Source organism: Argopecten irradians, chromosome 1, assembly GCF_041381155.1.
Source record: "Argopecten irradians isolate NY chromosome 1, Ai_NY, whole genome shotgun sequence".
In the NCBI taxonomy this organism is placed as follows: Eukaryota; Metazoa; Mollusca; class Bivalvia; order Pectinida; family Pectinidae; genus Argopecten; species Argopecten irradians.
Genome location: NC_091134.1, coordinates 58,678,801 through 58,703,884, shown reverse-complemented (window position 1 = coordinate 58,703,884; position 25,084 = coordinate 58,678,801). Strand labels below are relative to the sequence as shown.

General features: G+C 41.3%; 2 protein-coding genes across 6 annotated transcripts in view; one reads left to right on the top strand and one right to left on the bottom strand.

The window, feature by feature from the left end:
• Positions 1–25,084, top strand: part of LOC138336107 (activating signal cointegrator 1 complex subunit 3-like) — a 332,564-nt gene that overhangs the window by 203,128 nt on the left and 104,352 nt on the right. The window lies entirely within an intron of this gene.
• LOC138335395 (uncharacterized) overlaps positions 1–25,084 on the bottom strand; it is an 84,045-nt gene that overhangs the window by 15,434 nt on the left and 43,527 nt on the right. The window lies entirely within an intron of this gene.

Genomic DNA, 25,084 nt, shown 5'->3' with positions numbered 1-25,084 from the left:
ATAGTTACTGGGGACAGGAGGACAACATTACATAAAACAGGTGTCCATCACTATAGTTACTGGGGACAGAGGACAACATTACATAAAACAGGTGTCCATCACTATAGTTACTGGGGACAGGAGGACAACATTACATAAAACAGGTGTCCATCACTATAGTTACTGGGGACAGGAGGACAACATTACATAAAACAGGTGTCCATCACTATAGTTACTGGGGACAGGAGGACAACATTACATAAAACAGGTGTCCATCACTATAGTTACCTGTAACAGGAGGACAACATTACATAAAACAGGTGTCCATCACTATAGTTACTGGGGACAGGAGGACAACATTACATAAAACAGGTGTCCATCACTATAGTTACTGGGGACAGGAGGACAACATTACATAAAACAGGTGTCCATCACTATAGTTACTGGGGACAGGAGGACAACATTACATAAAACAGGTGTCCATCACTATAGTTACTGGGGACAGGAGGACAACATTACATAAAACAGGTGTCCATCACTATAGTTACTGGGGACAGGAGGACAACATTACATAAAACAGGTGTCCATCACTATAGTTACTGGGGACAGGAGGACAACATTACATAAAACAGGTGTCCATCACTATAGTTACTGGGAACAGGAGGACAACATTACATAAAACAGGTGTCCATCACTATAGTTACTGGGAACAGGAGGACAACATTACATAAAACAGGTGTCCATCACTATAGTTACTGGGGACAGGAGGACAACATTACATAAAACAGGTGTCCATCACTATAGTTACTGGGGACAGGAGGACAACATTACATAAAACAGGTGTCCATCACTATAGTTACTGGGGACAGGAGGACAACATTACATAAAACAGGTGTCCATCACTATAGTTACTGGGGACAGGAGGACAACATTACATAAAACAGGTGTCCATCACTATAGTTACTGGGGACAGGAGGACAACATTACATAAAACAGGTGTCCATCACTATAGTTACTGGGGACAGGAGGACAACATTACATAAAACAGTGTCCATCACTATAGTTACTGGGGACAGGAGGGCAACATTACATAAAACAGGTGTCCATCACTATAGTTACTTGGGACAGGAGGACAACATTACATAAAACAGGTGTCCATCACTATAGTTACTGGGGACAGGAGGACAACATTACATAAAACAGGTGTCCATCACTATAGTTACTGGGGACAGGAGGACAACATTACATAAAACAGGTGTCCATCACTATAGTTACTGGGGACAGGAGGACAACATTACATAAAACAGGTGTCCATCACTATAGTTACTGGGGACAGGAGGACAACATTACATAAAACAGGTGTCCATCACTATAGTTACTGGGGACAGGAGGACAACATTACATAAAACAGGTGTCCATCACTATAGTTACTGGGGACAGGAGGACAACATTACATAAAACAGGTGTCCATCACTATAGTTACTGGGGACAGGAGGACAACATTACATAAAACAGGTGTCCATCACTATAGTTACTGGGGACAGGAGGACAACATTACATAAAACAGGTGTCCATCACTATAGTTACTGGGGACAGGAGGACAACATTACATAAAACAGGTGTCCATCACTATAGTTACTGGGGACAGGAGGACAACATTACATAAAACAGGTGTCCATCACTATAGTTACTGGGGACAGGAGGACAACATTACATAAAACAGGTGTCCATCACTATAGTTACTGGGGACAGGAGGACAACATTACATAAAACAGGTGTCCATCACTATAGTTACTGGGGACAGGAGGACAACATTACATAAAACAGGTGTCCATCACTATAGTTACTGGGGACAGGAGGACAACATTACATAAAACAGGTGTCCATCACTATAGTTACTGGGGACAGGAGGACAACATTACATAAAACAGGTGTCCATCACTATAGTTACTGGGGACAGGAGGACAACATTACATAAAACAGGTGTCCATCACTATAGTTACTGGGGACAGGAGGACAACATTACATAAAACAGGTGTCCATCACTATAGTTACTGGGGACAGGAGGGCAACATTACATAAAACAGGTGTCCATCACTATAGTTACTGGGGACAGGAGGACAACATTACATAAAACAGGTGTCCATCACTATAGTTACTGGGGACAGGAGGACAACATTACATAAAAACAGGTGTCCATCACTATAGTTACTGGGGACAGGAGGGCAACATTACATAAAACAGGTGTCCATCACTATAGTTACTGGGGACAGGAGGACAACATTACATAAAACAGGTGTCCATCACTATATAGTTACTGGGGACAGGAGGACAACATTACATAAAACAGGTGTCCATCACTATAGTTACTGGGGACAGGAGGACAACATTACATAAAACAGGTGTCCATCACTATAGTTACTGGGGACAGGAGGACAACATTACATAAAACAGGTGTCCATCACTATAGTTACTGGGGACAGGAGGACAACATTACATAAAACAGGTGTCCATCCACTATAGTTACTGGGGACAGGAGGACAACATTACATAAAACAGGTGTCCATCACTATAGTTACTGGGGACAGGAGGACAACATTACATAAAACAGGTGTCCATCACTATAGTTACTGGGGACAGGAGGACAACATTACATAAAACAGGTGTCCATCACTATAGTTACTGGGGACAGGAGGGCAACATTACATAAAACAGGTGTCCATCACTATAGTTACTGGGGACAGGAGGACAACATTACATAAAACAGGTGTCCATCACTATAGTTTACTGGGGACAGGAGGACAACATTACATAAAACAGGTGTCCATCACTATAGTTACTGGGGACAGGAGGACAACATTACATAAAACAGGTGTCCATCACTATAGTTACTGGGGACAGGAGGACAACATTACATAAAACAGGTGTCCATCACTATATAGTTACTGGGGACAGGAGGACAACATTACATAAAACAGGTGTCCATCACTATAGTTACTGGGGACAGGAGGACAACATTACATAAAACAGGTGTCCATCACTATAGTTACTGGGGACAGGAGGACAACATTACATAAAACAGGTGTCCATCACTATAGTTACTGGGGACAGGAGGACAACATTACATAAAACAGGTGTCCATCACTATAGTTACTGGGGACAGGAGGACAACATTACATAAAACAGGTGTCCATCACTATAGTTACTGGGGACAGGAGGACAACATTACATAAAACAGGTGTCCATCACTATAGTTACTGGGGACAGGAGGACAACATTACATAAAACAGGTGTCCATCACTATAGTTACTGGGGACAGGAGGACAACATTACATAAAACAGGTGTCCATCACTATAGTTACTGGGGACAGGAGGACAACATTACATAAAACAGGTGTCCATCACTATAGTTACTGGGGACAGGAGGACAACATTACATAAAACAGGTGTCCATCACTATAGTTACTGGGGACAGGAGGACAACATTACATAAAACAGTGTCCATCACTATAGTTACTGGGGACAGGAGGACAACATTACATAAAACAGGTGTCCATCACTATAGTTACTGGGGACAGGAGGACAACATTACATAAAACAGGTGTCCATCACTATAGTTACTGGGGACAGGAGGACAACATTACATAAAACAGGTGTCCATCACTATAGTTACTGGGGACAGGAGGACAACATTACATAAAACAGGTGTCCATCACTATAGTTACTGGGGACAGGAGGACAACATTACATAAAACAGGTGTCCATCACTATAGTTACTGGGGACAGGAGGACAACATTACATAAAACAGTGTCCATCAATATAGTTACTGGGGACAGGAGGACAACATTACATAAAACAGGTGTCCATCACTATAGTTACTGGGGACAGAAATCGAAATCATATAATAGTACAGGGTTAAACAGAATCAGTATGAGTTCTAAAGAGTCCTGGAGATGGCTTGTGTTCATATGTCATATAGGTATATCATGGTCAATATGATGACTTTAGTGACTTATTACAACTTGGTCCTGGTTACTTACAGAAATGCTGATGACAAGGTTACTGTTCAGTAAAAACATATCCAAAGCAATAACATTAATACCATTTTCTGGCTCTCTATTTAAGAATATATAGTTTTGGACTGGTTTCATAAAAAAATCACATGTGAATGCAGACTACCATCGACTTAATGCCAGATACTGTTGCATGTACCAGAAAAGTGTATCGATAAAAATTTGTTTGGTTTTGTCCATTCTTAGAAACAACATAGTTCTTGAAATCAAGTATTTAATGCAGACATTTTTTACATAGAGGGTTAGGTCATAAATCATTTGTTTCTCCCAGAATAGCCATATCATTCACCCTGGTAGCAAAGAAGCCATATTGAACTGTTGCATTTGGCCTTCGACCTTGAGCAATTCTTCCCTAGGTTTTCCCTACAACCTCGGTCCAAGATTTGACTGTTCCTTCAGTACCTATGAAACAATTGTGCACTTCATTATCATTGATGACAGTGAGTTACATACCGTCAAATTCAGTTTCATGGTATCATATGGCTTCAGGAGACAGATATAGTTATACTCAATATCACACACAATCTGTCACAAAAGGCAGGTTCCATTTAGATCTGCTTGCAGTTACTTCTAGTGTATATGTTATGGTTGATTGAATGATCGTGATATATAAGAGTCACAGTTGGTCGAACAAGTGTAACAATCAGATTAATTGACTTTTGCTAGTGTGAAAGAGATCATGAATTAATAAAGAGCTAAGTTCAGAACTATATAGATGTTTGAGTGTAGTGCTGGTAGATCTCAACACTTATATACCTTGTGACATCAGATCTGTGATGAATTATCTATATTAATTCAGGAGTACCTATCTTTCTAGATAAGTAGGCTTGGTTTTATGTTGGACATGGAGGTTGAATACATGTACATCAAAATTCTATGAGTAAAGGTAGAATTTGAAATCTCTCGAGCATACATACAAACATTTGTTTTAATCTCTCCTGATCATGATTAAAGAGAAAAAATGCTGACATTGCAAATGTAGTGAAAGTGGTAGATTGTTGAAATTATAAATGCATATCGACCAGTTTGTATTAGACTTACCCCATTTATGATAATGCTACAGGCAGATTTAAAGTTTGAATTTATTTTCTTTTGGCTTTTGTAAGATAACTTGGTTAAGCAGATAGAGTAAATCAAATTATTCTTTGCCTAGGTTCCAAATAGAAAGAGCGTTCCTTATTTTTGTCCTTCCATAGCTGTTGAGCATTTAACCAGCTTTGTCTCAATCTCCTAAAATAACTTTGGCCTTCTATAGTTTCAGAACAAAATGTTACAATGTCCTTCCCAATTCAACAAAAACACAGCTTTGTTCTTCCCTGAGCTTCAGAACAAAAACACAGCTTTGTTCTTCCCTGAGCTTCAGAACAAAAACACAGCTTTGTTCTTCCCTGAGCTTCAGAACAAAAACACAGCTTTGTTCTTCCCTGAGCTTCAGAACAAAAACACAGCTTTGTTCTTCCCTGAGCTTCAGAACAAAAACACAGCTTTGTTCTTCCCTGAGCTTCAGAACAAAAACACAGCTTTGTTCTTCCCTGAGCTTCAGAACAAAAACACAGCTTTGTTCTTCCCTGAGCTTCAGAACAAAAACACAGCTTTGTTCTTCCCTGAGCTTCAGAACAAAAACACAGCTTTGTTCTTCCCTGAGCTTCCCTGAGCTTCCCAATTCAACAAAAACACAGCTTTGTTCTTCCCTGAGCTTCAGAACAAAAACACAGCTTTGTTCTTCCCTGAGCTTCAGAACAAAAACACAGCTTTGTTCTTCCCTGAGCTTCAGAACAAAAACACAGCTTTGTTCTTCCCTGAGCTTCAGAACAAAAACACAGCTTTGTTCTTCCCTGAGCTTCAGAACAAAAACATATTTGTCTTTCTTTTAGCTTCATATCAAAATCAGCTTGTCTGAGACTTCTCTAGCATCAGAACATAAAACAAAAATAATGTTCTCTTTCTCTTATATCTTCAGAGCAAGAACAAATTCCATATCATATGAGCAAAGACAACTGCCTAGATTCTCAATCTTCAGAGCTAAAACACAGTCTTTCTATGGCTATAGAATAAACAAAACAACTTTGTTGTTCTCTAGTTTCACAACGGAGCAAAAATAACTATGCCGATCGATCTCAAGATTCATAACGGAGCAAAAATAATTTTGTCGGTCTCTAGATTTACTATGGAGCAAAATCAATTGTGTTCTTTAATAGGTGTAGAGGAAGACAACTGTGCTCAGACTAACTGCTGCTTCTCCTCCCACAGAACAAAAACAACTTTGTCTTAAAGCTCAAGACCAAAGTTAAACCTTCCCTCTCTATAGCTCCAGACAAAAACAACTGCTTTATATATGTGGCATGCAAGACAGATATTTTCAAGCCAGGTTCTTCTCTTGTCTTATCAGATTGGCTTTTATCAATAAGATAAAATAAAGATAAAACTGCAGATTAATTATCATATTTCTGTGATATGATCCTAGGTATTACACATTTATTGTAGAACCTCAGCTATTCCCTGTATATCAGGCTGTTTACATACCATGGCATTAATTGGCATATGTAACTGATATCTGTGAATGCATCTGATCAATAAAATAAATTTATTATAGAGTTTCACGCTCCCTGAGTATCTCTCTTCATTTACCTGTCCGACTAATCAAGCAGTGGTCAATAACTGTACTGGTCAGGGGTGTTAATGTATTGACCAATACCATTAGAAGGGTTTTTGGTCCTGGTGATAAGTGATAGGATATGATATTAATTGATTGGTTATTAATGAGTTAATAGCAGGTGATTGACAGGTACTTGAGTCAGTCATGAGTCGAGGTATATAAGTAACAGACAATAATGACTATATAGGTGTTTATTTACCTTACTGTTTATATTGCTATAGGTAATGTTTATAGTTAATTAGTATACCTGTTCAAATAAACACACCTGTATCAGTATCTGTACCTGATTGTGCTGCTAACCTAGAGTAATATCTATGGCGTTCATTACCACGTAAAGCCTAGCACTATTATATGAGCGTTACACAATCCTAGATGTACAGGTAGAATTATCGTATAGATTGAACCTCTCTTTCAATACAACTTATTATTAAGAAAGATTGAAGGACACATGTAGTAGTTGGACATAATTTGAATATAGAAGAACCATTTATTTATAGACGTCTGAATCTTTTGTATTGTAGCAGTTTAAGTTTTAGAGGATTTTATGTTCTCTTGCTTTTCAAAACTGTTCAGAAAGCACTTGACAAGATTTGTTTCTCTTAAATGTTACTTTTTCAAGCACCACCACTCTTTTATATTTCCTCCTTACATCCTTCTAAACCAAGAATCAAATAAAGTCAATATAAAGAAAATATGAATGAACGCTGAACATACTACAGGTATCATCATCATAATAAAAAAAGTTGTGGCCCCATTAATTTATAGTTCTACGAGAATGAAATGCAATTAAAATTCATTACTGCATCGTTAGCATAGTATTTCAGCACATTACGCTGATGATTATAATGAAGCATCACAGACAATCGTGATTAGCTGCCACACTTTGCCGACGTTTGATCTGTTTGATGAAGAATTGTGTTTTACTTAGCTGGGTGTAAAGCATGTGTTTTCTATTCCGTCGGTAAATGGTTGAAGAATTTCCAACTCTCCTGCCTAATCATGTCTGGTCTGCATTGTCTCTTACTATACAGATCAAACGATTTGACTCTTGAACATTTTAACGTGCTCAATGAAATTCAGATTTCCTTACTTATTTTTATATTCATAATCTCCCAAGCTAATTAAAACTTAACAAAATACATGAATGAATGTACCATACTATTCCTAATAATAGTTCTTTCAACTTCCGAGAACATTCTAACAGAACCAAGAGAGTATACACCAATACATTTAAGTCAAATAGGTTAAAATCTGTAGGTCAACTGTAAGAAAACCTCAAATATTTTGAAGAATTGCACCAGTGCATGTTGGGAAAACACTAAATGATGCCATAGACTGATGAATGTACAACATATGGATTTTTCTGCCTCAGTTTCAACAGTTATGTAATTATTCAGATTCTGAGCATCATTTGAAGGACATTGTCAACAGAAACCATGTATTCTGTGTGGTTAGTAGAAATCAATGGTAATATACAAATATAAAGCAAAGTTGTAGCCAGTTCCTGATATTCTTGCTGATGTTTATAAATACTGATAAGGATTGATGACCAGTTGGTCAATGATAGTTTGGGATGTTGAGGAAGTTTATACAACACCACCTGTTAACGAGAGGTGACATATGTCTGTGTTTCAGGTTATGTAATGAAATTTGATAAGGTGTTCAACACGTAATACAAGGGAGACAATCTGTATCATATTATGTTGTATGTATGAAATTCAGGGATTTATACACGGGAGATAATCTGTAAAATCTTATTTTGTATGAAACACAGGGGTTTATATAAGGGAGATAATCTGTTAAATCTTAATGTATTACAGAGATTTACATGTATATCGAGGGGCCGCGTAGGCAGAATGGTTAAGATGTCCCAACATAATTACCACTAGCCCTCCACCTTAATTGGGATGCGGGTTCGAATCCCATGTGGGGCAGTTACCAGGTTCTGACCGCTCGTCGGTGGTTTTTCTCCGGGTACTCTTGCTTTCCTCCACCAACAAACCTTACATGACCCTGGCTATTAACAGGACGTTAAATTGATAAAACTACAACCAATGTAAACCAATATAAGAAATAAAAACAATAACTACTGACTAGTGAGCGCTATCGCCCCATTCAAGGGAGCTCTTCAAACTGTTTATTGAAGACGTATTATGACGTCATAATTCATGACTTCATTTGCTAAGAGACAAGATATAAACATTCAATGAGGAAGAATACAAATAATACAATGTCGGATTAAATAAAAGACAAAACATGAAAATATAAAAATATTTCCGGTGCTCGGTAGGATTCGAACACACTATGTGCTGAGCAAAAGACAGAGCCATTAACCGAATGAGCTACATCTACATATATAATACTGCTTCCGAAAAAGTAGTATACGTCTTCAATAAACAGTCTGAAGAGCTCCCTTGAATGGGGCGAAAGCGCTCACTAGTCAGTCGTTATTGTTTTTATTAGCCCACCATCATCAGATGGTGGGCTATTCAAATCGCCCTGCGTCCGTGGTCCGTGGTCCGCCGTCCGCCGTCCGTCCGTAAACAATGCTTGTTATCACTATTTCTTAAAAACTGCTGCAGGGATTTTGTTCAAACTTCACATGGAGGGTCCCCTTGGTCCATATTTGTGCCATACAGATTTTGAGGCTGATCGGAAAAACAAGATGGCCGCCAGGCAGCCATCTTTGATTTTGGCAGTTGAAGTTTGTTATCGATATTTCTTGAGAACTACTGAAGGAATTTTGTTCAAACTTCACATGGAGGTTACCCTTGGTCCCTATTTGTGTCATACAGATTTTGAGTCTGATAGGAAAAACAAGATGGCCGCCAGGCGGCCATCTTGGATTTTGATAGTTAAGGTTTGATATCCCCATTTCTCAAAAAGTGCTGAAGGGATCTTTCTCAAATTTAATATGTAGGTTCCCCTAGGGCCCTTGTTGTGCATATTGCATTTTTGGATCAATCGGTGAACAAGATGGCTGCCAGGCCGCCATCTTGGATTTCGATAGTTAAAGTTTGTTATGGCTATTTCTCAGATAGTACTGAAGGGATCTGTCTCAAATTTCATATGTAGGTTCCCCTAGGGACCTAGTTGTGCATATTGCATTTTTAACAAGATGGCCGCCATCGATTAAAAATTAAAATCTATTTTAATTACAAAAAATATTCCAATATTAGATTCTTGTTTACGTTAGATCGACACGTGAATATTTGAGAAACAGCTAAATGATCGATATCAAATGCAATAACTAAACAGGATTGAATTTTTGTCTACAATTCTGAACCTAAATAGGTCTAATAAAGAAATTTACGTACCTTTGCCTGGCAAAATGAATTTACGATCGTGATTAAACTTCAAAGTGCCGATCAACTAGTAGTGTTGTTTTTCAGAAATTAATGCATATTCAAGTAGCAATGAAACAATGTAGCAAGTATCTTTTGTATCCTTGAGACGCTTGATTCGCACATGTCTGTCGTAGTCAACAAGACTCGGGTTGAACGAGACTACTCATGAATGGCGATTGTTGTAAGGAAGCATGGTTTCTCCAACCGATCGCGAACTAAGGTACGTTACGTTAATAAATAAACATATTTGAAAGTTCAAATGCTTTAATTAGATGTTTGAGTTAGTGATTATACTAAAGTTGTGATCAACCGCTGCTGATGTAAATCGTAACAGCGTCGAATACCTTTGCAGATTCATGCATAAAATAACAAGCCATACGATAACGTTTATCTGTCACCATGATGATTTCTAGTATAAGCGAAGTATCTTGAAACATATATCGGCGAATTTCGCTAAAAATATATAATTTAAAGTTGAAAATATTCGATTTTATTTTTAGAATTTCCCAAATATTTTATTCAAATAACCGGAGGTCATGTAAAAGTCTATGCAAATACACGGAGTTAAAAAACAAAGAAAAAGAAGGAAAAAATCGGGACCGCAGAATTTTATGCAAATAACCGAAATATTCAAATAACCGTTATTCGATTATGTGGAGTCCTCTGTATATATATAATCAAATTAAGAAGGTTTTTTTCAATAAGACATTAAAGAAGTATAGCTGCAAGAAAGCCATAACTTGTGGGTCATTGAACTTATTTGTAAGCACCATCAGCATTAATTTACACATTATCTAGGCTAGTGTTGGAAAAAACTCAACAGTAATACTTAATTTCTTCAATACATATAATATGTATAAATTCACTTGTAGCTATCAATATTTTATATTAACACCTACACGTTCGGTCATGGTCTTTGCTCATTCATATCGTTATGTGACAATACATCTCACCATTGACAAAGCTTCATTTTATTGACATAGATTCTAATTGTAAGAATACATATTCCATAAATGTGAAAAAATGTCATTTCATTCTCACAGTTTCTAGATTCAAATATTAAATATTGAAATTTTGATCATCATTAAAATTAGCATTAGAGACTTTTAATTAGTCTTTAGGGAGCACTCAGTCTGCAGGTGTCTATAGAATGTGTAGACCTCCATACACCATCAACAAGCTTTAAAACAGGACTGATTTTAGTTTAGTTTGTCTCTAGAAAACACATTAAATACTCTATTGCTATGATCTAGTTCAAGTATTTCCAAGGTCTAAGATCATAGACAAATCTACTTGGACAGACAGATGGCTATCCAGTGACCAACTGGACATTAAAGCTATTGGCTCTGGCCACTAAAGTGGTCAATTATATCCTGAAGCGGCATGCTTGAGCACTTCAAAAGGATACTTTTGAGATCCCTTACAGTTGGGTAGCTTTGTAAGGCCACAAAAGGGCCGGGATTTCCATAACTGTCACTCCAATGAACGGAGCGAAAATTGTTATTTTTGCAGTTTGCATAATAAGTTAAATTTTCAATCCAACGGACATTTTTTGAATGAAACCAATTAAAACCATAATAATGACTTTCAATAGAATAATCTTTATTAATTTCTAAAGGAAAGAACAAAAAAATCTTAAACTCTTCTATAAAGTTGTACAGTGCATGGTCAGATGATTCCTTTGCTCTAAGTATCGTACATTGCAGACTAGGCTATTTTTTCACCAGATTTTGATGATAATATCAAAGTTGTACAGATAAGTTGACAGTGCATAAAAGTAAAATTTTCCAGTAGATAGACATGCCTTTTGAAGTTTGACATGCTTGAATTGGCCACACTTCACCATAGAAGGGGTGGAGAATGTTGTCAATTAGTGGTAAGTGGGAGGAGACGAGGGGATTCCCTAGTTTCTAGTTGACTGGACAGTTAACCCCAACTTTATACAACCTCAGAGTTAGGGTAATGAGTTCTTTGACTACATTCAAAAGTGTTTCCGCCTTTATTGTAAAGTTGTAAAACATGTTTGTATTGAGAATCAACTATTCTCCAGTAAATCTTTTGATTTCTGACTTTTAAGATCCTTTCTGGTATTACTTATCAATTGCTTCTTCTTTTGACCTTCTGACCCTATTATCACTTTTTGACCTCTACTGTCCAGTCTTTGAGACTTGCTAAAGATCAAAATTCAGTATCACAGTAATGTTTCCTAAATCAAGAATAAGTCAATCTACCTTTCCATGCAATGTTATCACATAGTATGCTTCCAAAATGAATGTTTTAGGAGGAAAGCAATATTGGCCTGAGCTCCTTTTCAAATTTCGTCAGGAATAAAACCAAGGTCATAAGTATTACCACTGTTCTTCCTACCTGAACACCTTAACACTTCTTACCTGACCACCTTAACACCTCCTACCTGACCACCTTAACACTTCCTTCTTGACCACCTTAACATTTCCTACCTGACCACCTTAACACTTCCTACCTGACCACCTTAACATTTCCTACCTGACCACCTTAACACTTCCTACCTGACCACCTTAACACTTCCTACCTGACCACCTTAACACTTCCTACCTGACCACCTTAACACTTCCTACCTGACCACCTTAACACCTCCTACCTGACTACCTTAACACTTCCTACCTGACCACCTTAACACTTCCTACCTGACCACCTTAACACTTCCTACCTGACCACCTTAACACTTCCTACCTGACCACCTTAACGTTCCTACCTGACCACCTTAACATTTCCTACCTGACCACCTTAACATTTCCTACCTGACCACCTTAACACTTCCTACCTGACCACCTTAACACTTCCTACCTGACCACCTTAACACTTCCTACCTGACCACCTTAACACTTCCTACCTGACCACCTTAACACTTCCTACCTGACCACCTTAACACTTCCTACCTGACCACCTTAACACTTCCTACCTGACCACCTTAACACTTCCTACCTGACCACCTTAACACTTCCTACCTGACCACCTTAACACTGCCTTCCTGACCACCTTAACACCTCCTACCTGACCACCATTCCTACCTGACCACCTTAACACTCCTACCTGACCACCTTAACATTTCCTACCTGACCACCTTAACATTTCCTACCTGACCACCTTAACATTTCCTACCTGACCACCTTAACACTTCCTACCTGACCACCTTAACACTTCCTACCTGACCACCTTAACACTTCCTACCTGACCACCTTAACATTTCCTACCTGACCACCTTAACACTTCCTACCTGACCACCTTAACACTTCCTACCTGACCACCTTAACACTTCCTACCTGACCACCTTAACACTTCCTACCTGACCACCTTAACACTTCCTACCTGACCACCTTAACACTTCCTACCTGACCACCTTAACACTTCCTACCTGACCACCTTAACACTTCCTACCTGACCACCTTAACACTTCCTACCTGACCACCTTAACACTTCCTACCTGACCACCTTAACACTTCCTACCTGACCACCTTAACACTTCCTACCTGACCACCTTAACACTTCCTACCTGACCACCTTAACACTTCCTACCTGACCACCTTAACATTTCCTACCTGACCACCTTAACACTTCCTACCTGACCACCTTAACACTTCCTACCTGACCACCTTAACACTTCCTACCTGACCACCTTAACACTTCCTACCTGACCACCTTAACACTTCCTACCTGACCACCTTAACACTTCCTACCTGACCACCTTAACACTTCCTACCTGACCACCTTAACACTTCCTACCTGACCACCTTAACATTTCCTACCTGACCACCTTAACATTTCCTACCTGACCACCTTAACACCTCCTACCTGACCACCTTAACATTCCTACCTGACCACCTTAACACTTCCTACCTGACCACCTTAACATTTCCTACCTGACCACCTTAACACTTTCCTACATGACTACCTTAACACCTCCTACCTGACCACCTTAACACTTCCTACCTGACCACCTTAACACTTTCCTACCTGACCACCTTAACACTTCCTACCTGACCACCTTAACACTTCCTACCTGACCACCTTAACACTTCCTACCTGACCACCTTAACACTTCCTACCTGACCACCTTAACACTTCCTACCTGACCACCTTAACACCTCCTACCTGACCACCTTAACACTTCCTACCTGACCACCTTAACACTTCCTACCTGACCACCTTAACACTTCCTACCTGACCACCTTAACACTTCCTACCTGACCACCTTAACACTTCCTACCTGACCACCTTAACACTTCCTACCTGACCACCTTAACACTTCCTACCTGACCACCTTAACACTTCCTACCTGACCACCTTAACACTTCCTACCTGACCACCTTAACACTTCCTACCTGACCACCTTAACGTTCCTACCTGACCACCTTAACATTTCCTACCTGACCACCTTAACACTTCCTACCTGACCACCTTAACACTTCCTACCTGACCACCTTAACACCTCCTACCTGACCACCTTAACACCTTCCTACCTGACCACCTTAACACTTCCTACCTGACCACCTTAACACTTCCTACCTGACCACCTTAACACCTCCTACCTGACCACCTTAACACTTCCTACCTGACCACCTTAACATTTCCTACCTGACCACCTTAACACTTCCTACCTGACCACCTTAACACTTCCTACCTGACCACCTTAACACTTCCTACCTGACCACCTTAACACTTCCTACCTGACCACCTTAACATTTCCTACCTGACCACCTTAACACTTCCTTACCTGACCACCTTAACACCTCCTACCTGACCACCTTAACACTTCCTTCTTGACAACCTTAACACTTCCTACCTGACCACCTTAACACTTCCTACCTGACCACCTTAACACTTCCTACCTGACACCTTAACACTTCCTACCTGACCACCTTAACACACTTCCTACCTGACCACCTTAACACTTCCTACCTGACCACCTTAACATTCCTACCTGACCACCTTAACATTTCCTACCTGACCACCTTAACACTTCCTACCTGACCACCTTAACACTTCCTACCTGACCACCTTAACACTTCCTACCTGACCACCTTAACACTTCCTACCTGACCACCTTAACATTCCTAACTTACCCTGACCACCTTAACACTTCCTACCTGACCACCTTAACATTCCTCTACCTGACCACCTTAACAACTTCCTACCTGACCACCTTAACACTTCCTACCTGACCACCTTAACACTTCCTACCTGACCACCTTAACACTTCCTACCTGACCACCTTAACACTTCCTACCTGACCACCTTAACGTTCCTACCTGACCACCTTAACATTTCCTACCTGACCACCTTAACGTTCCTACCTGACCACCTTAACGTTCCTACCTGACCACCTTAACATTTCCTACCTGACCACCTTAACACTTCCTACCTGACCACCTTAACGCTTCCTACCTGACCACCTTAACACTTCCTACCTGACCACCTTAACACTTCCTACCTGACCACCTTAACACTTCCTACCTGACCACCTTAACATTCCTACCTGACCACCTTAACACTCCTACCTGACCACCTTAACACTTCCTACCTGACCACCTTAACACTTCCTACCTGACCACCTTAACACTTCCTACCTGACCACCTTAACACTTCCTACCTGACCACCTTAACACTTCCTACCTGACCACCTTAACACTTCCTACCTGACCACCTTAACACTCCTACCTGACCACCTTAACACTTCCTACCTGACCACCTTAACATTTCCTACCTGACCACCTTAACACTTCCTACCTGACCACCTTAACATTTCCTACCTGACCACCTTAACACTTCCTACCTGACCACCTTAACACTTCCTACCTGACCACCTTAACACTTCCTACCTGACCACCTTAACACTTCCTACCTGACCACCTTAACACTTCCTACCTGACCACCTTAACACTTCCTACCTGACCACCTTAACACTCCTACCTGACCACCTTAACACTTCCTACCTGACCACCTTAACACTTCCTACCTGACCACCTTAACATTTCCTACCTGACCACCTTAACACTTCCTACCTGACCACCTTAACACTTCCTACCTGACCACCTTAACACTTCCTACCTGAAACCACCTTAACACTTCCTACCTGACCACCTTAACATTTCCTACCTGACCACCTTAACATTTCCTACCTGACCACCTTAACACTTCCTACCTGCCACCTTAACATTCCTACCACCTTAACATTTCCTACCTGACCACCTTAACACTCCTACCTGACCACCTTAACACTCCTACCTGACCCCTAACACTCCTACCTGACCACCTTAACATTCCTACCTGACCACCTTAACATTCCTACCTGACCACCTTAACATTTCCTACCTGACCACCTTAACACTTCCTTCCACCTTAACATTTCCTACCTGACCACCTTAACACTTCCTACCTGACCACCTTAACATTCCTACCTGACCACCTTAACACCTCCTACCTGACCACCTTAACACTTCCTCCTACCACCTTAACATTTCCTACCTGACCACCTTAACACCTCCTACCTGACCACCTTAACACTTCCTACTTTCCACTGACACCTTAACATTTCCTACCTGACCACCTTAACACTTCCTACCTGACCACCTTAACACTTCCTACCTGACCACCTTAACACTTCCTACCTGACCACCTTAACATTTCCTACCTGACCACCTTAACATTTCCTACCTGACCACCTTAACGTTCCTACCTGACCACCTTAACATTTCCTACCTGACCACCTTAACATTTCCTACCTGACCACCTTAACATTTCCTACCTGACCACCTTAACACTTCCTACCTGACCACCTTAACACCTGACCTTAACCTACCTGACCACCTTAACACTTCCTACCTGACCACCTTAACACTTCCTACCTGACCACCTTAACACTTCCTACCTGACCACCTTAACACTTCCTACCTGACCACCTTAACATTTCCTACTGACCACCTTAACATTCCTACCTGACCACCTTAACACTTCCTACCTGACCACCTTAACACTTCCTACCTAACCACCTTAACACACCTCCTACCTGACCACCTTAACATTTCCTACCTGACCACCTTAACACTTCCTACCTGACCACCTTAACACTTCCTACCTGACCACCTTAACACTTCCTACCTGACCACCTTAACACTTCCTACCTGACCACCTTAAACACTTCCTACCTGTCCACCTTAAACACTTACCTACCTGACCACCTTAACACTTCCTACCTGACCACCTTAACACTTCCTACCGACCACCTTAACACTTCCTACCTGACCACCTTAACACTTCCTAACCTGACCACCTTAACACTTCCTACCTGACACCTTAACACTTCCTACCCTGACCACCTTAACACTTCCCTACCTGACCACCTTAACACTTTCCTACCTGACCACCTTAACACTTCCTACCTGACCACCTTAACATTCCTACCTGACCACCCTTAACACCTCCTACCTGACCACTTTCCGTTCCTATGACCACCTTAACATTTCCTACCTGACCACCTTAACACTTTCCTACCTGACCACCTTAACACTTCCTACCTGACCACCTTAACACTTCCTACCTGACCACCTTAACATCTTCCTACCTGACCACCTTAACACTTCCAACCTGACCACCTTAACATTCCCTACCTGACCACCTTAACATTCCTACCTGACCACCTTAACACTTCCTACCTGACCACCTTAACAACTTCCTACATGACTACCTTAACACTTCCTACCTGACCACCTTAACACCTCCTACCTGACCACCTTAACATTTCCTACCATGACCACCTTAAACACTTCCTACCTGACCACCTTAACATATTCCTACCTGACCACCTTAACACTTCCTACCTGACCACCTTAACACTTCCTACCTGACCACCTTAACACTTCCCTACCTGACCACCTTAACACTTCCTACCTGACCACCTTAACATTCCTACCTGACCACCTTAACATTTCCTACCTGACCACCTTAACACTCCTACCTGACCACCTTAACACCCTCCTACCTGACCTCCTTAACACCTTCCTACCTGACACCTTAATCACTTCCTTCCTGACCACCTTAACACTTCCTACCTGACCACCTTAACACTTCCTTCTCCTGACTACCTTAACACTTCCTACCTGACCACCTTAACATCACCTACCTGACCACCTTTAACACTTCCTACCTGACCACTTTAACATTTCCTACCTGACCACCTTAACACTTCCTACCTGACCACCTGTAACACTTCCTTCCTGACCACCTTAACAACCTCCTACCTGACCACCTTAACACCTTCCTTCTTGACAACCTTAACACATCCTACCTGACCACCTTAACACTTTCCTACCTGACCACCTTAACATTTCCTACCTGACCACCTTAACACTTCCTACCTGACCACCTTAACACTTCCTACTTGACAACCTTAACATTTCCTACCTGACCACCTTAACACCTCCTACCTGACCACCTTAACACTTCCTTCTTGACAACCTTAACATTTCCTACCTGACCACCTTAACACTTCCTACCTGACCACCTTAACACTTCCTACCTGACCACCTTAACATTTCCTACCTGACAACCTTACAATTTCCTACCTGACCACCTTAACATTTCCTACCTGACCACCTTAACACTTCCTTCCTGACAACCTTAACATTTCCTACCTGACCACCTTAACACCTCCTACCTGACCACCTTAACATTTCCTACCTGACCACCTTAACACCATCCTACCTGACCACCTTAACACTTCCTACTTGACAACCTTAACATTTCCTACCTGACCACCTTAACACCTCCTACCTGACCACCTTAACATTTCCTACTTGACAACCTTAACATTTCCTACCTGACCACCTTAACACTTCCTACCCTAACCACCTTAACACTTCCTACCTGACCACCTTAACACTTCCTACCTGACCACCTTAACGTTCCTACCTGACCACCTTAACATTTCCTACCTGACCACCTTAACATTTCCTACCTGACCACCTTAACACTTCCTACCTGACCACCTTAACACCTCCTACCTGACCACCTTAACACTTCCTACCTGACCACCTTAACACTTCCTACCTGACCACCTTAACACTTCCTACCTGACCACCTTAACACTTCCTACCTGACCACCTTAACATTTCCTACCTGACCACCTTAACACTTCCTACCTGACCACCTTAACACTTCCTACCTGACCACCTTAACACTTCCTACCTGACCACCTTAACATTTCCTACCTGACCACCTTAACACCTCCTACCTGACCACCTTAACACTTCCTACCTGACCACCTTAACACTTCCTACCTGACCACCTTAACATTTCCTACCTGACCACCTTAACATTCCTACCTGACCACCTTAACCTTCCTACCTGACCACCTTAAACATTTCCTACCTGACCACCTTAACACTTCCTACCTGACCACCTTAACATTTCCTACCTGACCACCTTAACACTTCCTACCTGACCACCTTAACACTTCCTACCTGACCACCTTAACACTTCCTACCTGACCACCTTAACACTTCCTACCTGACCACCTTAACACTGCCTTCCTGACCACCTTAACACCTCCTACTGACCACCTTAACACTTCCTACCTGACCACCTTAACATTCCTACCTGACCACCTTACATTTTCCTACCTGACCACCTTAACACTTCCTACCTGACCACCTTAACACTTCCTACCTGACCTCACCCTTAACATCCTCCTACCTGACCACCTTAACACTTCCTACCTGACCACCTTAACATTCCTACCTGACCACCTTAACACTTCCTACCTGACCACCTTAACACTTCCTACCTGACCACCTTAACACTTCCTACCTGACCACCTTAACACTTCCTACCTGACCACCTTAACACTTCCTACCTGACCACCTTAACACTTCCTACCTGACCACCTTAACACTTCCTACCTGACCACCTTAACACTTCCTACCTGACCACCTTAACACTTCCTTCCTGACCACCTTAACACTTCTACCTGACCACCTTAACACTTCCTACCTGACCACCTTAACACTTCCTACCTGACCACCTTAACACTTCCTACCTGACCACCTTAACACCTCCTACCTGACCACCTTAACACCTCCTACCTGACCACCTTAACACTCCTACCTGACCACCTTAACATTTCCTACCTGACCACCTTAACATTTCCTACCTGACCACCTTAACACTTCCTACCTGACCACCTTAAACACTTCCTACCTGACCACCTTAACATTTCCTACCTGACCACCTTAACACTTCCTACCTGACAACCTTAAACACTTCCTACCTGACCACCTTAACACTTCCTACCTGACCACCTTAACACTTCCTACCTGACCACCTTAACATTTCCTACCTGACCACCTTAACACCTTTCCTACCTGACCACCTTAACACTTCCTACCTGACCACCTTAACACTTCCTACCTGACCACCTTAACACTTCCTACCTGACCACCTTAACACTTCCTACCTGACCACCTTAACATTCCTACCTGACCACCTTAACATTCCTACCTGACCACCTTAACACCTTCCTACCTGACCACCTTAAACTTCCTACCTGACCACCTTAACATTCCTACCTGACCACCTTAACGTTCCTACCTGACCACCTTAACACTTCCTACCTGACCACCTTAACACTTCCTACCTGACCACCTTAACACTTCCTACCTGACCACCTTAACACTTCCTACCTGACCACCTTAACACTTCCTACCTGACCACCTTAACACCTCCTACCTGACCACCTTAACAACTTCCTACCTGACCACCTTAACACTTCCTACCTGACCACCTTAACACATTTCCTACCTGACCACCTTAACACTTCCTACCTGACCACCTTAACACTTCCTACCTGACCACCTTAACATTTCCTACCTGACCACCTTAACACCTCCTACTTCTGACCACCTTAACATTCCTACCTGACCACCTTAACACCCTACCTGACCACCTTAACACTTTCCTACCTGACCACCTTAACACTCCTACCTGACCACCTTAACATTTCCTACCTGACCACCTTAACACTTCCTACCTGACCACCTTAACACTTCCTACCTGACCACCTTAACACTTCCTACCTGACCACCTTAACACTTCCTACCTGACCACCTTAACACTTCCTACCTGACCACCTTAACACTCCTACCTGACCACCTTAACACTTCCTACCTGACCACCTTAACACCTCCTACCTGACCACCTTAACATTTCCTACCTGACCACCTTAACACTTCCTACCTGACCACCTTAACATTCCTACCTGACCACCTTAACACTTCCTACCTGACCACCTTAACACTTCCTACCTGACCACCTTAACACTTCCTACCTGACCACCTTAACATTCCTACCTGACCACCTTAACACTTCCTACCTGACCACCTTAACACTTCCTACCTGACCACCTACCTTAACACTTCCTACCTGACCACCTTAACACTTCCTACCTGACCACCTTAACACTTCCTACCTGACCACCTTAACACTCCTACCTGACCACCTTAACACTTCCTACCTGACCACCTTAACACTTCCTACCTGACCACCTTAACACTTCCTCTGACACCTTAACATTCCTACCTGACCACCTTAACACTTCCTACCTGACCACCTTAACACTTCCTACCTGACCACCTTAACACCCCTACCTGACCACCTTAACACTTCCTACCTGACCACCTTAACATTTCCTACCTGACCACCTTAACACTTCCTACCTGACCACCTTAACACTTCCTACCTGACCACCTTAACACTCCTACCTGACCACCTTAACACTTCCTACCTGACCACCTTAACACTTCCTACCTGACCACCTTAACACTTCCTACCTGACCACCTTAACACTTTCCTACCTGACCACCTTAACACTTCCTACCTGACCACCTTAACACCTACCTTCTACCTGACCACCTTAACACTTCCTACCTGACCACCTTAACACTTCCTACCTGACCACCTTAACATTTCCTACCTGACCACCTTAACACTTCCTACCTGACCACCTTAACACTTCCTACCTGACCACCTTAACACTTCCTACCTGACCACCTTAACACTTCCTACCTGACCTGACCACCTTAACTCCTACCTGACCACCTTAACACTTCCTACCTGACCACCTTAACACTTCCTACCTGACCACCTTAACACTTCCTACCTGACCACCTTAACACTTCCTACCTGACCACCTTAACACTTCCTACCTGACCACCTTAACATTCCTACCTGACACTAACACTTCCTACCTGACCACCTTAACACTCCTACCTGACCACCTTAACACTCCTACCTGACCACCTTAACATTCCTACCTGACCACCTTAACTTCCTACCTGACCACCTTAACACTTCCTACCTGACCACCTTAACACTTCCTACCTGACCACCTTAACACTTCCTACCTGACCACCTTAACACTTCCTACCTGACCACCTTAACACTTCCTACCTGACCACCTTAACATTTCCTACCTGACCACCTTAACACTTCCTACCTGACCACCTTAACATTCCTACCTGACCACCTTAACACTTCCTACCTGACCACCTTAACATTTCTACCTGACCACCTTAACACTCCTACCTGACCACCTTAACATTTCCTACCTGACCACCTTAACACTTCCTACCTGACCACCTTAACACTTCCTACCTGACCACCTTAACACTTCCTACCTGACCACCTTAACACTTCCTACCTGACCACCTTAACACTTCCTACCTGACCACCTTAACACTTCCTACCTGACCACCTTAACACTTCCTACCTGACCACCTTAACATTCCTACCTGACCACCTTAACACTTCCTACCTGACCACCTTAACACCTTCCTACCTGACCACCTTAACATTCCTACTGACCACCTTAACACTTCCTACCTGACCACCTTAACACCTTACCTGACCACCTTAACATTTCCTACCTGACCACCTTAACACTCCTACCTGACCACCTTAACACTTCCTACCTGACCACCTTAACACTTCCTACCTGACCACCTTAACACTTCCTACCTGACCACCTTAACACTTCCTACCTGACCACCTTAACACTTCCTACCTGACCACCTTAACACTTCCTACCTGACCACCTTAACATTTCCTACCTGACCACCTTAACACCTCCTACCTGACCACCTTAACACTTCCTACCTGACCACCTTAACACTTCCTACCTGACCACCTTAACATTTCCTACCTGACACCTTAACATTCCTACCTGACCACCTTAACATTCCTACCTGACCACCTTAACATTCCTACCTGACACCTTAACACCTCCTACCTGACCACCTTAACATTTCCTACCCACCTTACCACCTTACACCTAACATTCCTACCTGACCACCTTAACATTCCTACCTGACCACCTTAACACTCCTACCTGACCACCTTAAAACTTCCTACCTGACCACCTTAACACTTCTTACCTGACCACTTTAACACCTCCTACCTGACCCTTAACACTTCCTACCTGACCACCTTAACACTTCCTACCTGACCACCTTAACATTCCTACCTGACCACCTTAACATTTCCTACATGACTACCTTAACACCTCCTACCTGACCACCTTAAAACTTCCTACCTGACCACCTTAACAAAGGTTATTTTTGTTCTGAAGGTAAAAACTACTCATACAAATCCAAAACATTTTGCTGGAATTTCTTTGGTCCCATATGGCAGATTCCAAACAATACAATATAAAACAATGATTAAGGCTATTATACAAACATCAAACTGGAGATGATTAAAGCCTGAGAATATAAATAGCAGTGTGGCTCTTATTGTTTTGTGTTTCGTTGGAAGCAAACAACTATCTCCTGCAACAGCTAATGGGCAAATAAAATATACACAATACCACATTTATTAGCTTTTTATGTAGATATATTTTACAAATGATTAAGCTTTTATTCACAACAGAGTACTGGTCAATTATTTTGATCACATACCATCTGTTAGGTCCATGTCTTCAAGGCTAACAGCCTTTACCTTAGCAATGGGTTGTTTGATATTGGGCCGTAAAAGCTGTGGTCATTTTATGTTGATTACATTTGATGGTCAATTAGATTGATGACTTTACCTTCCTGTTACATGATTAATCCATTTAGACCATTGTCCAGTTATAAACTGACCATTGATGTATGGATAAATTACTACACTGATTACGGATAAATACCAATATGATATCAACGCTTTCAACATCCAAACATCAAACAATACCTTGATCTGTTTCATGTTACTTTGTGAAAATAATATTATTAGAATCAGCATATTGATATGAAATGATTTTAGTGTAAAATACTTCTTTAGAATCAGTAGTCAGAGAGACTTTAATGAATGAGTCATACATTGCATTGAATAAAATTTACCACAGATAATTTGATGGAATTGAATTAAATGTTCAAACAATTTTTTCAATTATTAATTTATTTAGATTAATATTTCTAATATTTAAAGAAAACATCATTAATGTTTGGTAGTATTTTTAGGAAATTTTAGTGTGTGTATAACAGTTTTGCATTTATTTTTCATATCAGCAAATATTGATATTGTTTGTTAAAGATGCTCCACCGCTGACAAATGGTATTTTTTGACTATCAAAAACAGCAGCAGACAATTTGGTATTTTTCTTCAGTTACAAAAGTTACTTCCTTTACACCGTTACCACCATTGAAAAGTTTGAGTTTCTAATTTAACTTAAAGTTAAAAATATGCAAAATAATTAAGTGCATCCCGAAAAAATTCCGTGGCACTATATCCTATATGGAATGAAGTACTGTTTGCGCACATCCAAAGGCAAAATAAATTATTTTATATTATTTTTTTTTGTGATAATTAGACTTATTTATACACGATTAAACACTGATTATTGTTCAAATGATCAATATCATTTATGCTCTGTCGGCGGTGGAGCATCTTCAACGATAAATTTTAATTTATGTTAATATTGGGTTTTTTGTTTGTTTATAAATAATCAATTAAGTCTTTGATA